The sequence below is a fragment of the Mycteria americana genome, chromosome 7 (genome assembly GCF_035582795.1).
Source record: "Mycteria americana isolate JAX WOST 10 ecotype Jacksonville Zoo and Gardens chromosome 7, USCA_MyAme_1.0, whole genome shotgun sequence".
Classification (NCBI taxonomy): domain Eukaryota; kingdom Metazoa; phylum Chordata; class Aves; order Ciconiiformes; family Ciconiidae; genus Mycteria; species Mycteria americana.
The window spans coordinates 39,503,748-39,519,459 of record NC_134371.1 but is presented as its reverse complement, the minus strand read 5'-3'; the positions used below and the strand labels follow the sequence as shown (position 1 = coordinate 39,519,459).

The 15,712-nt window shown below is 39.0% G+C and overlaps 1 protein-coding gene and 1 long non-coding RNA gene across 2 annotated transcripts in view; both read right to left on the bottom strand.

The window, feature by feature from the left end:
* The window catches only part of XPR1 (xenotropic and polytropic retrovirus receptor 1), a 116,162-nt gene that overhangs the window by 82,256 nt on the left and 18,194 nt on the right, over positions 1-15,712 (bottom strand). The window lies entirely within an intron of this gene.
* On the bottom strand, positions 6,624-10,370 carry LOC142413189 (uncharacterized). The gene is made up of 3 exons (XR_012776692.1): positions 10,271-10,370; positions 6,865-7,044; positions 6,624-6,779 (listed from the first exon to the last, which is right to left on the bottom strand). It is a non-coding gene; the product is annotated as an uncharacterized LOC142413189 (long non-coding RNA).

The window sequence follows — 15,712 nt, the reverse complement described above, 5'->3', positions numbered from 1 at the left end:
CACAACTGTTTAAGAAAATCCTCTAAAGTAATATTATAAGGAGTATATCAAGAAGAGATAGCTAAATACCACCACCAAGCAGTTCTTGGTTGGAATATTACATTTATTATTATTCATGATAACCCACTCCCTAGAGGCTCATAAGAAAAAACAGCAGCATGTGTGTATCTTGACACAAGTATAGAAGGTCACCAACTTCTAAGGGGTAACAATTATAAAACTATACATAGTTTTTCAGCATCAGTGAGACGTCCTCAGGCAGTAAGAACAAAAACTTCACTAACGTGGGAGAGACTGCTCCACATCAGCAACTTTCTGACAGCATCTGGTCTCACAGCATCGGTTCAGAAATGCTGTGTTCCAGTCTTGCAGAAACCTCTGCAAGACTGGGAAAAAAAGCTGTAAATTTTCTTAATATGCTGCATTGTCACACTAATCATTTTACATTGTGTTGCACTATGCACAAAACCACAATTTAATTAAAAAATTCTGAGTTTTCATCACAGATCTCCATCATAGTGAACCTCACATTTTGTTGCTTTACGTCATGTTGCACTGCCTGGCGTATCAAACACAACAGTCAAGACCATTACCTTGACTATGCAAGTCTGAGTAAATGGGAATGTTTCCTCACCATAATCTGAGGCAGATTCACAACTAGCCTCAAATACAGGCCTGGCTTGGGAGGTTACTACACAAAGGAGTTATGCCAGAATTAACAGCCAGTGCTTGAAAAAGGGGAAAATGTGTACAAAATGTTTGACTAATCTGCTTAAACAAAGCCTCTAGAAGTTTTTTTTTTCTTTACTTTTCTCCTAAGTGAATTGTTCTTAAATCCTGACTCCTAGAACTATTTTATGCCTAGATGTGGTGTTTAAAGAAAGCCACAACCTCGTACCCAAATCTCATTTCATCCTCCAAGTCATACCTGTTCCCTGGAGAATGAGCTACAGCCTCAGATTCCTCCATTTAGTTTTTGTAAAAGCATGAGCGGCCAGCATAAGTGAGGTCAGGCTCCAGTGACCCATCAGGAAACTACATGAAAGCAGAGGCAGATCTGGGTGATGCTCACTCATCTGTATCAGCTCTTTAAATAAAGAATTGCCCTTGTAAAACACAGGTACTTTTTATTCTGTGAGAGCATTTGTGAGGTTGGAACAAGAAAAATCAAGAATAAAGAAAACCCTGAAGAAGTAGTAAATGGGGAAGACAGGAAACTTCAGATGACGCTAATGGGCCTCTCACAAAATGCCTTTATTCTCTAGTTCAGAGATCTCTTCTTAACCACTACAGGAAAATCAACAGCACACTTTGCAAAATAGCCCAAACACAACTTCATGAAGTTTAAAACTGTTTAAAATGTTATTTGTGTTAGATCTGAAAAAGAAATGCTTGCAAAAATGTGTTACAGAATCATCTGTTACGTAAAAAAATAAAACAGGATCTTTCTGAAAAAATCCTAATTGTGCAGATTTCTCCAAATGAGGTATACTTTTGACAAAGCCAAACCTAATTGGGCGACTGCCACTAACACTTAATGCACCTTATATCACTAGCGATATCTCCTTAGACAAATGAAGGCATCTATAGGTGATGACATATCAGTGCTTAGCACTTCAGCAAGTCTCAAATTCAACAACCCATTTCCTTGCTAATCAAGCTGCTTCAGTTATCTTAGCTGTTAGAAATCAATCAATGCAGCTATTAGTAAGTTAGCTGTACCGTAACATACAAGCAGACAGATCTGAAGATAAGCTGGTATGCAGATACTGAACGAACAATTGTCCAAGAGTCTAAATGAGATGGGTTTTTTCCCAGGGAGCGTGACTGTTTGAGCCCAGTTTCTGCACATCTGCTTTCCCGTGCTACCTCTCTTGCCCCTTGCCCCGAAGTCTCTGAACCGATCAGCAGCTTCCCCAAATAAGACAAAGCAGTAGGAGAGGGGAGAGAATGAAACTCTCTGGAAGCCTGTTTAGATGTGTTTCTGTCGTGAAGGCACTTCTAAAGAAAAACTTCTGGTCTGAGCTTGTATTGGTCTCAGACACCAAAATTGCAACTTGAAAAACATGGGAAAAAAAAAATCTCAGTTCCAGAGCTGAGGAAACAGCTCGCTTCTGAAATAGGCCTCTTTAAGACTTGTGTAATAAGCTATCAATATTTAGAAACTAGAGAATAATGGCTATGTAGTCAGATTCAAATACACACAATCCATTTTCTGACAGACATTGCATGAAAGGCCATCCATATCCTACAGAGATAGCAACAGGTGAAGCACAACTGTATCACACAATTCAGTATCACCAGCCAAACCAGTTAGTAGTTTTAGCTAATAAAAGATTCAGGGTGACTCGAGTTCAGGGGGAAAAAAAAAAAGCATAAGCCACCACATTAAAAGGCACAGGCAAGTAGAAAAAAGCCTTAATGACAAGACAGCATAGCTGAAAACCAAGAGGCAAGTAGGTCTCCATGATGGATTAAGGCTATCGGATAGCAGGGGAAGCAGGGACCAAGCTAGTATATTAAAATAAGACAGCAAGGCTCCAAAAGCAGCTTTCAGGTCCTCTTAGGCACCTGAGAAATGTGAAATGCTGAACCTCCAGCAAAAGAATCCAAAGCTTTCTTCAAAGTCTGGACCACAGAGTGCCAAGAGTTTAGAGAAATTCTTGTCTACTCCTTTTCAGGTACACAGGGTCTAACAACTATCAAAGAACCTCAAAAATGGGGAGGAGAGACTTGGTAGATTTTCAGACCATAGCACACATTCTCCCCTCTCCCCCTTCCTTTCACTCCACAATTAACATCAATACGTCCCACCTAGAGTAGCAATTTTATCTCCAAGCAGGATAGCTACAGCAAAGACCCCTCTTGTACTTTAACAGTATTTGGCACAACTGTTTCTTGGTTTTCTAGAAGTTACTGAAGAAGGTCCTCTTCTGATCACCAAAGAAGATACCTCAAGCATCAGAACTGTTCAGACACTGTAAGCTAGGAAAGACCAATTTTCAAATAATCCTTTTTGATGGAAAAAGATACATTTCTAATTATCTTGCATTATCCATCCAATCCAAGTGCTCAACCAGGTAGAGAGGTTTCCTTTAAAGAGTTATGAGATTTTAGTATCTTGTGCAATATTTGATATACGCTAAAATCCCATCACTGCAAATGTTATAACAAAGAGGATGTTCTCATTATTTCAGCAGCTATCAAGTCTCAAATGATCACAGTGATTAACTGGAGATCATGTCAGCAGCTTTCCTTAACCAGAAGACAGACAGATACAGCTGATCACTCACAGACATGGACCTCAAACAAATTACCAGCTATAAAAATGAAATAAATATTGGTTCAATTCCTTCTATTTTTCAATGAAGAGCAATCTGTTTTTCTCTTACCATTCTATGTTAAGCTATTCCAGTTTCTGATGTCTCAAAAAAACCCATCAAACAATATATGTTAAAGTTAGAAAATGCATCCCATTTAATTATGATGTTGCGACAGTATGAGCTTCAAAACAGAAAGAGGAGTGACCTCATGAGATGTTCATCTAAAATAAGATGAAAGTTGTCATAAGAATGCATTCCAACTTCTAAAGACGTCTAATTTCTATGTAGGAATCAAATTTAGATTTAAAGTTTCTTGTGTTTTAAATGACACTAAATAATCAGTCCCAAACTCCCAGGCTACAAACAGCCTGTGGATCTGCCCGCACTAGACCGATGACCAAATAGTCCTCTTTGTGCATACAATTGGCAACTCTGAACAGCCCAAATATCTCGGAAACAAATTCATTCTCTGACTATACAGCACTTCACAGAGGTAATTAATCTCCAGTAGTATTAGCCCGCTGATGCTCAGAAAGCTTACTGGATATGTGAATAACCACCAAGAAAATCACAGAGGAATTGGAAACTCCAGTGACATTTTCAGAACATATCTTACCCCCACATTTGTGCAATTATTCATTAGTAAATAAGCTGTTACGTAGGAAAAAAAAAATGGAAGCAGATTCCTCATGGATATCTGTCACGTCCCTCCAGCACCACAATGCAATAAACCAAACTCATCATCCAGAACTACCACAGGTTACTTCTGCTTTCTCATGCAGGCCTAGCTACCAGCAAACAAAAAAAACAACTGAAGTCTCTCAACCACCTCTTTCTGCAGAGAAAATATAGGAACTTAGCAATACTAAGGCCTTCCACTGTTCTATGGAAACCAGATCACATGCTCAAAAACTGAGGAAGAGAGACTACAATCATGAGCCTCACACCATCAAGAAAGGAGGCAATAAACCCCTACCCAGAGCAGCGCTGTATTTCATCTGTAGTTAATTAGCGTCACTCTCATTTTGTAGAGACAATAGCACATATGGTCCACATGTAAAAACAGAGTTCTTACTTTAACCTCAATTCTAAGTTTAAATGCTGGAATTAAGACACCAAAAAAGTGTGTAGAGTGCTCTTCAATTTATTCTTGATTTCTTTTTCCCCCTGCAACCTATAAAAAAAAAAAACCTTTTTTTTTTTTAACTCATCTTTCAGTGAAAGATGGTCCAATTGCTAGTAGAAAATTAACAGTTTTTCTGTGAGAAAACAGTAAATTCTCACATGATCCAAACTTTTCAGAAAGTTACAGAGATTCCTATGCTCTGTTCCTAATACAAGCCATGTTTTCAAAGTACGAACAAAGTCCCTTCAGTTGTAACTGTGCGGAGTGGAGAAAAATCCCACATTTTTCTAGACTGGGAAAGAGCCTGTGCATTCCTCAAATAACACTTTTACAGAAGCCAAAGAATTTTTTTAACTTCACACAAAACCTTTCAGGCTGCCATCTACTCAACTTTTTTCCCCCTCTCAAATTACAAGTAAGCAGTTCAAGTTGTTTGCAAATGCACAACAGAAGCTTAGCACCACCCAAGTACTTCTGAGGGCTTTTGCCCAAAACTGCCCACACCCCTAACAGAAACTTCAATTGTTTCATGCCAATCTGAAAACACCTTAAGTTAAAAGACCTGACATCCTCTTCTTGATGGTAACATTTCTTACTAGTTTCAAATAACTTGCTTTGGCTGCAAGTACGGTCACAAGACAAAAAATTCCTCATTGTTGGCCCACACTCATCAATATCATGCAGGTGGAGCACCAGGGAGATCATTTTGCTCTCCATCAGACTCAATTTTTAATCAGACTACCTAAAAGCCAAGGGTTACAGAAACCAGTGATTTGAGGAAAGGGAACCCTGGAATTAGCCATACTTCCATTCTTACAGTATTAAACAGTCTAAAAGTTCTGAACAAACATCTGTGATGGATCTAGTGAAGAATAAGTCCATGTACAAGATTAAAGCAGTTTAATGCAGCCAAGACGTGGTGTAAGCAACACCATCCCCCACCACGGACAGCACCTATTTACAGGTGGTAAAAAAATTACTTGTGTTAATACCAGTGTGAGACTTCCATGCTATCGTCATATCTGTGAGTGGCCAAATTCTGGTAAAAAAAAAAAAACTAAGCAAAAAATACAACTGCAGCAGAGATGATATGAACATGCAGTACCCTCCTGCAAGTGAGTAGCATGTTCTGAGGGTCTCACCAGGAAGTTATCCTCCTAAGAGCATTCTTTACTGTGTGAATGCATGCTAGGGGTTGAAGTACCAGCACAGGGTGAAATTTTGACTTAATAAGCCTAGTCACAGTTGTAGGGGTCCAAAGAACAGAACCATTAGGTCTGCTTATAGCCTACGTCACCATCACAAGTACCAGCTCTTCCAACCAGATTCAAGTAGCATAAGAATGCCATCATTTGTGACAGCACAAAAAATCAATTTCCACAATTCAGCCAGTTGAAATGAATATAGTTTCAAGCTGTTTTAGCATACAAATGAAGATTAATGGAAGAAATGCATAAGTAACCAATAATTGAGATAACACCTCCAAACCTCTCCCTTCCAAATCCTAAATACTAGGTCTGCAAGTGAATCCTCAAGCCTGGATTGCAGAGATAAGAAACTTGGGCAAATGGATGAACACCACAAAATTAACTTGTTTGAAGACATTAAAGCAAAAAACCCGCAGCACTGAGGGAAGCATTTTTTTTTTCTTTGAATGCTACTAACTGAAGACTGCCAAAACAGATAACAGATGGCTTGCATTGGACAAATAATATTCAATATCCATTGAAGCTGGAGCTGTCTGAAGAAGTTTCAAAAAAGTTTTCTGAAAGTTAGAGAGACCAAAAGCATCCAAAGGAACATCAGACAGATTCAGAGTATCGTATCACAGCATCAGGCTTCCTGCCATGGGAAGAGCAGATCTCTGTCCCCACAGGTGTCCAGCAACATGACCCAGGTAGTTACAGTACATACAGCATCAGCAGTACTCCAAGGAGAGATTTATTGAGTCTTGAAGTAACTCAGAGCTTTGGCGTTACCCTAAGAAGAATTCACCACTACTGCACACTCTAAATAGCATTTGCTTGAAAACAGAAAGTCTTCCCTTAGTAAAGGATTTTGAAAAGTTAATCTACAATTCATATCCTTCTGTCTAAAACAGAAACATTAAAATAGTGAGGTTTTGGGTTTGGTGGAGGGGGTTTTTGTTTTGGTTTGTTTGGGTTTTTTACCTGAATTATGAGTTCACGTGGATTTCTTATAAGAGGAGGTCAACCTCTTTCTCTTGACTGACTCAAATGAAAACATATTGAGATGAGTAAATTGTAGCCATAAATCTTTCTCCCCCAATTAGTTCCTACAATCAACTGAAGAACAGCATCAAGAATACCCTGCAGATTTAAACAAGAAACATCAATTTACAAGATGTAAATAATCACTTTTGATACAATTGGGAGCATAAAGATAATCACATACTTCTCTAAACATAGCTGCATGGGATTTTATCCAGCATTCTGGAGATGAGCATTGCCTTCCATCGATGTTTTAGTCACTGCAGTCATCTTAACCTTCCATCTCATTCTTCCTGAAGTTCAGGTACTGTCTATCTTTTTAGGCACATCATATTTTTACTTCAAGTAGGTATTTACACTATTACTGTAAAACAGTTTTAAAAAAAAGTTTCTGTAAAATTTCTTTGTATGTAGCTCTCACTACCATTTTTACTATGTTTTGAAAGACTGCCTTAAGTTAGCAAGTCTAATTGGACACTTATTTCCATTGTGGTGGGTCACTCAAAACACAGTCACATGAAACCCGTGGTTTATCTGAAACCTTGACTGTGCTCATTTTTCCCTCACCTTCATTTTCTGAAGCCAGTGAACTGTATGATAAATAGTTTAAATAAACAAGTTTTAGATGAGTTCTCTTATGGATCAACCTGACACAGGGCTAAGGTTGTACATGATGATGTACCAATTTTCTCCCTTCCCCTATCATGTCTTCCTCAGTCCTATTTAATAACTTTTAATACCATTAATGACATACTCTACTCCACTTAAGTCATTCAACAACCGACGAGCAAGAGAGCTAGCATTATTATCAGTTCTATCAAATTAAATATTTACATTTGTGAGGGAGCCATTCTTACCCCGCTGTAATCTGTGTGCATCTACCTCAGTACTAAGCTGTTCAAAGAAGAGCAGAGTTTAACAATTAGCACAGGATCACGGCATGTGTTAATGGATTTTACTGCATGCTACATACCTTGGTGTTAAGAAAGATTAATGGCAGTAAACTGCATTAATTAGTCATCTTAATGAACCTGATTGTTTCTCTAAAGGAAATGCAAGAAAAACGGTTCTTGCCTGCAACTGGAGAAATGTGTGTTGTCTTCCACATACCTCTCTCTATTGTTCAAGTATCCTGTGGTTACTAAACCGCAACAACATATTGCTCACTCCAGAACCCTACAGCCTCCAACGGCAGCATTCTTCCTAAGAGCATTCTGCGTTTGTGAGAAATGTCACCGGGGACTTCTCTATGCCAGGGTGGCAAGAGGACAAAAAGCAACAAAAAAAAATAACCCACTAGCATGGGGGGGTGTGTGTGTGTGTGTGTGTGCAGTGTTTAGTCCTCAGACCTTATTTGCATGTAAAGCTCTAATTTCATACTAACTCCAATGGGACCAGTTCTGTTACTCCTTGTAGGTACCACTTAAGACCCCAAATGATCATTTTCAGACAGAGTAACAGAAAGTTACTTTTAGGTTCAATTTTAGGTTTATTTTCAGTTTACAGATGTATCAACAACTTAACTTCTCCCTCCTCACTCAGACTCAAAAGGAAACCTTCCAACAAGCATTTTCAAAAGATACGCTTGCTACTATAACAAACTAATAACATACACTAAAACTCCATTTTGGCAAATCTAAACGACCTCTAAAGTGCCAGCATGCCTTCCTTTCAGCACTCAGTGACAAAGCACAGGTGAAAGCCATTTACCACCCCAGTCTAACAGAAGTTTACTCCACCACTGTTTGGAAATAGCAATGAGCAGCCTAACTCTGGCATGATTACCAACAAGATGAACCATCAGATACAACTTCTCCCAAGAAGCTGGTTTCTCTGCTCCTGACATTATGGCTTTTGTTAGATTAAGACCTTCTCTTCTACTGTGAAGAAATTACACTTTTGTTATTCTTGGTTTCAGCTAATGACATTTTACCACTCCTGAATGGAAACTGAAGTTAAAATGGACTCAGGTCTACTGCTCTTTAAAATACACTTTTACAAATTACCACCTCCTTTTATCACTGGTTCAATTTACCTACGTTAATAAAATTAACACATCTCAGCTCAGCTTTCTGACATTAAACATTGCAAGAGGCCTACACAACAGCCTTATCTACAAGCCCACCTCAGAGAAGCTACCTGCAATACAGATGTCAGAAGCTGCCTGCAGTTTGAATTTCAAAAGCAGCTCGTATCAGCCCACATCAATCACAGGAAAATATAGATCTGTTTACTTCTGTTTGCTTCACAGAGAAAAGATTTTTGCCTTTGTAGATTAAAAAAAAAAAAATTCTTAAAAACTGCCTCTATTGATTTTAACAAAAGCAAGGAGCACTCAGAACATCAACAAACCAAATCTTCCATTAACCCTTGGGAGAAAGTCCTGTGGCAAGTTTCAGCCCTTCAAATAAGTAGCTGCCAAATAAAGACACCCATGTATAGTGGCCATGTCATCTGACCAATCAGCATATTTTGCATTTTTGGGGGGCTAATATTCTTAACAGTCACAGCAGCTGTCCAGATGGATTTAAGGAGAAGCCTTCATTTAGGCCAAGTATCATGTATTTGTCATTATACCTATTTGCCCTGAAGCACGCAGGCATGCCCTAGAAGTCACATAATTAGAACAGTTAATGAATCATTTTAACATTGCAAGTCCTTAAGGGTCTTGGAACGTCTATCAGATTTCATGAATTTCCAACTGGGTATGGGGAAGTAATGAAAAAAAATTCTAGATGATTAAAGTTTCTTCCACAGGATAAATTTACTTATTATAAGAAATCACTTCCAAGATATTCAAATGAAGTACCAGCATCACCAGGGAAAGCTCCAACACACTTTCATACACAAATGGCAAGAACAGAGAGAAGCCAGAAAGATTTTTTTCCATCCTCAAGCTTGTACTCAGATAAAGTTCTTAATGCCACGCTGCTGATTAAAGCTAACCACCAAGTCCAAATCAAACTAACACCCCTTCCTCAAAAGGAAATGCTTTAAATATGTAAAGTGGAACCTTAAACAGGTTAAATATGAAAAATTTAAATCCTAATATCTGAAATCCCATTGAAATATTGAAATTTCCAGTGAAATATCTGAAATTCCATTGGACCCATGGCAGAGCAGAGGACACAAGTCCTAGAGGCTTCGCATCACTGGCTACAGGCCACGAAGCGGCAGAAGGACAAAACTCCCTCTTGCTATCTCTAATAAGCAGACTATCATGTCCTTGCTCCCTGCCAGCACCAACTGCTAGGGAAGCTTAAAATGAAGTTCATTATAAGTAAATTTTGACACCAAAACCAGCTACAGCAGTGCATCGTGGAATGTGGTCCGATCTGGCTATTATTTAAGAGGTCCTTTTCACAACTGGAACAGTCATTCTGATGACTAGCATAAGATGCACACGAAATAAAATTAGTCCAATTGCTACACTGAAAGGATAATTTCAGGGGAAAAAAAAAAAAAACCACAAAGAGGAAAGCTTGCAAGAGAGCAGCTCATGGAAAACAGAAATCACCGGTGGCTTAACTGATCAAGTGCCACAGAAGATGATCACGAAGCAGAAAAAATTAAAGAAGAGAACAACCAACCTCCAAGTCACAGAACCCACCAGCAAATCTCTTCATGCTCCTCAATCACGACAACAATCACGACAAAAATCCATTTTCTGCAGCCTTGGTCTACACTGTTCATGGTTTCTAAGAGAATATACACCAGCTTATGTGTACCCTTTCAATAGCTTTTACTTACAGGCAATGGGCTAAGAATGACGACTGCCTCATTAGGCACACGTCAAAGCCTACATTTTTCAATACTACAGAGCCACGTCCAGACTTTCAACACCACTTCAATAAAATTCTGCAAAAAAGATACAAGAAACAGCTCATCCACCAAACTAGCTAACTTAAACTCAGAGGTAAGGCAGGACAGGCCTTATTCCCAGATATGAGACTTTTGCTTAGGAGATAAGCAAGTCAAGATACCTTTAAGGTAATCTGTCAGACCCATTTTAACAATTCTAAGGAAAACAATGTCATATATAAACAACGTTCTGGAGAGCAGTAAAGGCTCTGAGCTTACTCACGTTATCTTATTTTCCTTTATAAGAAAGTGAGTCACGGTTCCAACAGTTTTACAAGGTTTAATGAACACGAGGAGTGAAATAGCTCAACGCCATCAATCTTGGTTTTTCCCCTTGCCAAGCGCCATGCCTTCTGCAGGAACTCACTCCTTGCCCAGAAACCAAACCACAGTTTTTCGCTTCTTCCTCTTCCTCCTCGGCTCCCCAGCAGTTGCACACAATCCAGGTTCAAACTCTTGCACTAACATTGTACGGAATATACAAGCATCTTCAGTTACTGGACACTAAATTAGCTACCCAAAAAATATAAAGGAAATATTGTAGTCTATAAAAGCAAGATACAGCCAAACTCAAAATCAGTTTGTCAAAGAATCAGACACCAACTCCTATTTCAGACATAAAATTCCTCGCTATGCAGTAAGGAGAAAGCTTGAATAAAAATGAAATGACACAAGAACGCTATTAAACAAAATCTGCCATTAAAAATGATCCGATATCATAAATGCTACTTGTACTTTGTGAATGCAACCGATTTGACAGGAACAGTAACTGGAAACAGATTGTAGTCGACACATTGACGTATTTCTACTCTTGATTTAACAGGAACGTCTTCAATTTTTACTGGTTTCCTAACTTGAAATAAAATAACAATGAAAGAGAAGAGACAAGAACCTCATTGCCCACAAAGAAGAGGCCACAGCTAATAGCAGCTGGTTTAGTTCTTCAGCTGGCTCTTTCTGGACAGGGACAGCCAGGACTTTGAATTCCTAATTCAGATTGAATTAGGAATTCAATCAGCCAGCAGATTGAATTCCTAAACCACTAGACCAAAGTTTGTGCTATTCATTTATTTATTTATTTTATTATTAACAGGTCACAGAAACTTCAAGACTTGCATGAGTTTCAACTTAACCTAGGAAAATTAGGTTTTTGCAAATCATTTTAAATTCACATCCATAGATTGATTGTAAATGAATGACAAATGAAAATGCTTAAGTACAGAACATGAAAAAATTTATTTGCTCTAAAAGCTATTTCTTTTTACATTAAGAAGATTATATTGGCTGATAACAAATACTTACTATACATACAGGTACACTTAGGATGAATAAAAAGCAGTATTAGAGAGAAAGCAAAAAGACTGCCTTTGAATATAGCTACCTAAAGGGTGAGAACTGGTAAATTATAAAACCAGAAACACATGGGGAGAAGAGACACAACCTCACTGCCTACCCATAGCACAAAAGGCAATTGTAATCCGTAACATATTGCTAGCTTCATATACTTCTCCATTTCTGGGATAAATATACTGCTTAATAAAACAGATGTAACAGTCTCCATGCAGGTTTTACATTCAGACTATTAATACACATGTGCAAAACAAAAACCCTCTTTTCTTTATAACAAAAGTGTTCTGAAAACCCACATCCACAGAGGATGCCCTATATTTCTTACGGCTAGGTGAAGATAAACTTTACACTGCATATGGAACTATATGCAATACACCTTTCGGTTAAAAGTAAACCAGTTGTTTGGGCTTTGAAATGCAAGAGTAAATATTCCAACAGAACAAACAACACTTCTGTTAAAAAAAACCAAAAACAAAACCACACAAATTATTCACATTATCCTGTTGACAACAAAGAGCCCATCAGTTCAGGTAGGCCTGCTTCAGAACTGCCATTTATCCCCCCTCGCCAGTTTAGTTCCACAGCAGCAGCATAATCCTCCTGCTTTGATCAGCTGCAAAACTACTTGTTTTAAACAGACAGAAGCGCAGAGCAGTCAAATTCTGCAGTCCATGATCTTCTCGCAGACTCCCCAGCCTGGAAGTGAGCACCAAGCAGCAAGTAACAGAGCTGGATTCCTTAATTAAAGATCAAGAATATTTGTAAATAAATATATGTACAGAATGCTTATTAAATAGGCCACTTTTTATTAGGATCCAAACAGATAATTTCTCCCACACACTGAAAGAAAGCACAGAAGATTAATTTAAGGTCGGTGGGCAGACGCAGTGCACCGCAGAGCTACGTAACCAGAGAGCGGATGCTGCCTCCTCTCTTCCGCCTCTTCTCAGAAACAGCCACGGTCTTTGCAACCGAACGATGAACTTTCCTCTCCATCAACAAATAATTCCACCAAGCGTGGTGTACAAGAGAGGCACCAGATAAAACCCAGTCAACTCGCTCTCCGATGGCATGCTCCCTGCTTTGTTTAGCTTTCAAATAGCCATTTGAGCCTTTGTTTTCAGTTCAAATACCCTCTTGTCATGCTCCAACATGGAACACTGAAGATCTAGATAAATTAACTTTCCAACAAAGATCAGTGCAACATTATGCAAAACAACAAGAATTAGTGCTGTGTAATCCAGAAGCTGCAAGTGCAAAACAACTGCGCTCACTTCTGACACAGCAGAAGTGAAGTCTAACTAAAAATCAGAAGTAGGACTTAGTATTAAAAACTCTTATCAGTGTAAGTCTTGAAAGATTAAAAACAGAACAGCATGACCAAATGATGACCCAAACCAAATCTGAATCCACAAATAAGACTCAAACACTTTAAACAGAGACGTTGCCAACTCTGACCACACACAACACAACACAAGCAACTAAGCATAGTACTTCAAGCACTTCCTCATTTTTGCTGATTTCTGTAAATGAACTTAAAAATTAAAAACACAGAGAAGGACAAAATGCCAGGTCTCAAGCAGTCCAAGGCATATTGGCTTAGCCTAGCCAAAGGGCTGGAAAAAGTAAACATAAGAATGGGACGAGAATTCACAGTGGCAGTTTTCTCCACTCCATTAGAGCTAAATATTGTCATCTGAAAAAAAATTAATTGAAATGATACCATCTCTTTTGGATTACAGTTACAAGCTACTCCTAAAAGATGAAAACCTGTACTGACATCAGGCAATATTCTGAGAGGTTTGGGGTTTACTTCCTCTGTGTAAAAATCTCACAACAGCAGAACCACACGAAGACTGTAAGGTCTGATGGGTATTTGCAAGAGAACTCAAGGATGCTGTGGTATTGGACACTGTCTAAGCTTCTTCCCCTCTCTCTATTTTTTTTTTTAAATTAGAATATTTCAAGAGGGATCTCCTGTAATTGGTATAAAGGGATTATACAGCAACATTACAGCACCAGAAACTGAACGCTTTCGTTCCCTAGACTATGCTTTGACAAAAAGACCATTTTCAAACTCCAACATGATTTTGCTGAAGTAATTCCAAAATATTCAGAGAAGAGAGTGCAAATATAAAGTGCAGTTTCATGTAAACCCCAGCTTCTTGCAATATTCAGAATAACCCTCCCTGCAATATTTTAATTTTGCACTTCCAGCACAATTCAGTACAGGAGTTCATAAAAATCAAGCCTTTGTGTACCAGAAAGTTAAGGTAAACTAGAAGCTAGTATTTGGAAAGCTTTGGCATCATTATTCTGTATTCAAAAAAAAAAAAAAAAAACCATTCAAAAGCCCACGGTATCAACCATAATCTTGAGGTTCTTGTGCCATTTCCCCTCACTACAGCAGAGAATCACTCATTTATCTGCTATTGCACATGGTGTTTGTCCAGCAAAGGTAACAGAAAAATTGACACAGAGACACTGACAACAGAAAAATACAGCTAGGAGCCATAACGGCAGTTCTCCAAAAGATCAGTGTAGGTGGCAGTTATGATGGGGAAGTTCATAAGGCAGGAAGAGAATACCCACACTAGCCTTTTTTACCCACTCTAAAGTGTAAATCGGTGCACGTAAGTGAAAATCTCAAACAGACATTGATCTAGTTATGTACAAAAGAGCACACAATGTCATATTTTCTCTTCCGTACTTGATAGGTAAAGCTTCCAAACATCTTAAAAGATAATTATCATACATGAGACCAGGCACTACAAGCCACATGCTACAGTTGAACACTAACAAGAAAGGAAAAAAACAAAAGAAAATTAGAATTGTTGCCAAGGACAGGAAGGTGATGGAACAGAAACATCTCTTCCCAAACTCACCTCATTGTCACCCATATACCTCAATAACCATGAAATCACTCCTCAAATGGATGGAGGATGGCAAACCCCTCTGGCATACCCTGCTTACCACATAAATAGGATTCAGTAAAATTGCCTCGAGTGTAGGAGACTGGGGAGTTGCCACGATTAAGGTCTGCTGCCTTTAGTTTCAAAATAGCCAGTTAACAAATTTTTATGCAGGTTAGGTAAAGAGACCAAAGCCTTTAAGCACACACTATAAAGCACTCATGTTACTACTGAAATACCAAACTAAAGGATTTGGCAGCTTAGCCTTACTATATTAGCAGGGGTTGGGGGAACCTTCTCAGCTGGCAAGAGTTCCTGCATCAGCAATTCCTGACTGACAGCTGGGCTGTACCAGCCTCCCTCTCCATGCCCCCAGGGAAATGAATTCCATGTCTGATGACTAATTCATTACTTGGATTTGTGCTTAGGCAAGTCCAAGCCCAGATCACGCACCTTCCAAGGCTGAATTCCTCCTCAGCCGGAAAGCTAGCGGGTGCACATCTGCTCCACCTAGAACACTGCATTAGCATGCGGCCACATCAACCCAGCTCAATCAGCTGAGAACAAAAGCCGGCATTGAATCTGTAGGAGCTGGCTGAAAGCAGAAGAAACTGAAAGGGAAATTGGTACAGATCAATTCTAGCTGAGCAGCATTTGGATTTCTAAAACCGGAGGGGCAGATTTGAAAGCTCTTTTGTCAGTACCTTTGGAGCCTTTGAGACTCAAGCTCAAAGTCCTATTTAACACTGACAGCAGCAAGCTCATCTTCTACTGTGAGAAGACATGGGTGCAGCTAACACCAGAGCCAAAGACACCAGCTGGGGAAGAACAGTGTCCACATGTACACAGAAGCGCGAGCCAGGAACCAAAAGCAGCCTGGCAAGCTCCACTCCGCACTGCAGCCCCTCC